The sequence below is a fragment of the Chrysochloris asiatica genome, unplaced genomic scaffold (genome assembly GCF_000296735.1).
Source record: "Chrysochloris asiatica unplaced genomic scaffold, ChrAsi1.0 scaffold00044, whole genome shotgun sequence".
NCBI classification, from domain to species: Eukaryota; Metazoa; Chordata; class Mammalia; order Afrosoricida; family Chrysochloridae; genus Chrysochloris; species Chrysochloris asiatica.
The window spans coordinates 20,760,998-20,764,588 of record NW_006408562.1 but is presented as its reverse complement, the minus strand read 5'-3'; the positions used below and the strand labels follow the sequence as shown (position 1 = coordinate 20,764,588).

General features: G+C 43.3%; 1 pseudogene; it reads left to right on the top strand.

The window, feature by feature from the left end:
- Nucleotides 1–490: 490 nt before the first annotated feature.
- Nucleotides 491–1,659, top strand: LOC102828000 (annotated as a pseudogene).
- The last annotated feature ends 1,932 nt before the right edge of the window (nt 1,660–3,591 follow it).

Sequence of the window (3,591 nt, the reverse complement as noted above, 5' to 3'; positions counted from 1 at the left end):
ACAGACACATCCTGATGAGATGAGAAAGGAAGCAATGTCCACCAGCCCAAAGCAGAGAGAAATGTGTGTTTCCCAGGATAGTTCATTAAGCAATTGAGCTGTCCTGTCTCTACTCTGGAGTGGTGTTGGTGGTTATGTGCCATGGAGTCGGTTCTGACTTATAGTGACCTTGTACAGGGTTTCCTAGACTGTAAATCTTTACGGGAGCAGAAAGTGTCATCTTTCTCCCACACAACAGCTGGTAGTTTCAAACTGCTGACCTTGAGGTTCGCAGCACAATTCATAACCACTACGCTACCAGAGCGCCTTGTATTCTGGAGTAGCAATAGAGAAACAATGGAGCATCCACACAAGACAACTGCTTTAAAAATTGTAGGGAATTTTTTGAGACTAAAGCAATAGTTAGGCTGCTCTTGGGTCCCTTGTTGCTTGTTTCCTTGTTGGGCTCACTAGCAGTGGCCTAGCAGACAAATTAAAGGTGTATGAATACATTCGAGTGACAGAAGATGAGAATGAAGAACCTATTGAAACACCATCAGAAGATGTCGGAATGGTGCTGATATCCATAGTTACCGCCCAGTTCCCAGGGGCATGTGGTCTGGGCTACAGGAATCCAGTATCTCAAGAGGCGTCCCAGTAGTCAAAGGAATTCTGCATGTCCCCAAAGTTGGCTGGGGAAATCTGGTCTATGTTGTCAACTATCCCAAAGATAACAAAAGAAAAATGGATGAAGCAGACGCTTCATCAGCTGTGAAGGTGAAACTAGCAGTCCGGAAGACGTCTGATTTGATCGTGTTAGGGTTTCCATGGACAACAATTGAGCAGGATGTGAAAGAGTATTTTAGTACTTTCGGAGAGGTTCTTATGGTGGAGATCACGAAGGATATTAAAACTGGTCCTTCAAAAGGGTTTGGCTTTGTTTGTTTTAAGGAATATGACACCCTGGTGAAAGTCATGTCCCAACTGGACAGTGCTGAGACTTGTAACTGCTGAACTCCAAGCAAAGTCCTGATGAGCCTTTGAGATGCAGAAAAGTGTTCGTTGGGTGTTGTGTGGAGGATGAGTGCTGATGAGTTACGGCAGTTCTTTGGTCAGTATGGAGAAGTGGGAAATGTCTTCATTCTCCAACTATTCAAGGTTTTGGCCTTTGTTGCAGATGATCAGGTTGCGGAGAGGACTTGATCATTAAAGGGATCAGCCTACATATATCCAAGGCTGAACCCAAGCACAATACTAATAAACAGAAAGAAATGGAAGATTTGGTGATAATCCAAGTGGATTTGGTAACAGTCAGGGGGCTGGAGCTGGCTTGGAAACAATCAAGGTAGTAATATGGGTGAAGGGATGAGCCTTGGGGCTTTCAGCATTAATCCAGCAATCATGGCTGCAACCCAAGCAGCTGCACAGAATAGCTCAGGTATGGCGGGCATGCTAGCCAGTCAGCAGAACCAGCCAGGCCTGTTGAGTAATAACCAAAGCCAAGGTAACATGCAAAGGGAGCCAAATCAGACCTTTGGTTCTGGAAATAACTCTTACAGTGGTGCCAATGCTGGTGCAGCAATTGGTTGGAGAGCAGCATCAAATGCAGGGTCAGGCAGTAGCTGTCATGGAGGCTTTGTCTCAAGCATTGATTCTAAATCCTCTGGCTGGGGAATGTAGATGGTGGTTCTGGTTGATTGGTAGAGACTGGTGAGAATCCAAACTTACCTAAACTCATGGTAAGTATATTGTAAGATGTACGTGTACTAAACATTTTCAAGATTGGTTTCTTCAGCGTGGAGTATATTCACCAGTATTTTTGACATTTTTCTTTAGAAAAAGAGCAAGAGCTAAAGGAATTTTGTAAGTTTTGTTACTTAAAGCGTTGAACTATTGAGTGGTTGAAAGTGAAATTCTGTTTCCCTGATGGGTAAACCAACACACTCCAACTGATACCAAAAGGTTTCTCCTGTAATATGTTATCCCTGAGGAGCTCTGGTAGCGTAGTGGTTATGAATAGGGCTGCAAACCGCAAGGTCAGCAGTTTGAAACTACCAGCTGCTCTGCGGGAGAAAGATGAGGCGATCTGCTCCCGTAAAGATTTACAGCCTCGGAAACCCTGTTCAGGGTCACTATGGGTCGAAACAGACTCGACGGCACTTAAACAACAAAATGTTATCCCTGAACATAAATGAATTCTTTGCATGTTCAAAATGGAAACCATTGGCTAAAACTACATTTTCTCCTCATTTCAATTTGAATCTCATCATATGGATTGTTTTTCTTAGGGATACCTCCTTTCTGGAGATCACGTGGTGTCACAGTGTTTGGCTCTTTTGTTTTTGTTTGTCTTTTAACACTTGTCTCCCCTGTTATACAAAAGTACAATAAGAAGCCTTCATTTAATGTCTGCAGCTGATCTCATTTCAAATGTTCATGGAAGAAGCACTTCATTGAAAGTAGTGCTGTACATACTCTATGATAGGAAAATACTTCTGTCTACATGCTTTCTCATTCAACAATTGGTCACCACCACGTGGGCTGTGTCTTTGACTGTGGCGGTCCCATTTTTATCCACTACTTTTTATCTCATGGAGTACTATCAATGCTAGGAATGCAAGGCTGTGATATGGAACAAGAAAGGCTGTGTGAACTTTTGAATCTTTGTGTGGGATTGATGGTGGTGCTAAGGCAGGAAATGCTCATGTGTACGAGAAAATGGAGAGCGCATGTGCAGAGCCTTGGTGGCTGTTTCTTAACTTGGCGAGCTGTGTCTCTCGGTCCTGTGGCTTTGGTAAGAGGGTTTGCAGATAGCAATGATAGCAAATAAATGTACGAATGTACTTTGCATTCAAAGGACAGCCACATCTGTTGGAAGACTTGAAGTGAGTTTTGTTCTTAGATAATAGTTGAATGTTCTAGTAAAACAATATTTGTACTTTCCCTACGCCTTTGTCAATTTCTGTGAATTCTGTATAGTGTGTGTTCTCTTCTGTTATGTGTGGTACGTGTGCTAAAGCAAAATGAAGTTGGCGGGTTGAAAACATGTACCGAGCTTGTGGTGTGCTTTGCAGGAGGACTTGGAAGCAGAGTTTACCAGTGATGTCAGGGTGTCTCAAAGAAGGGTGGAAGTTCTGATGTCTGTTAGCTCCCCAGAAGAATGCTGTTTGCTGCAGTTCTCTGTCCTGTGCCTGGATGTTTTTTATAAGAGTTCTCAAATGTTGGAAATTCTTAAATAAAACAGGTTCAAAAATTTAAACAATGTAGGAAAAACAACACAAAATGAACAACCACAATCAGTCCTGCAAGGAACTGGCTGCTAACCCAACCGATGCAGTTACTTCAAGAGGATGGAGGGCCTGTGGACCATGCCTAGTGCCACCTGCTTTCTCTAAAAGTCAGAGGAAAGGCTTCCAGAAAAAGATGGCAGATCGGGTGGAAGTGTAGTGACGAGCTCTGGCGGGAACAACACAGAATATAGGACCAAGAAGGCTCAGGGAATGGTCTCAGTACTCTGAACAACATATAAAGGAATATTTAGAAGGTTGGAAGACTTACAGCTGGGGAGTTTGTGGCAGAAGCAAGAAATCCATTGCTTCCTGGTTCGGGACG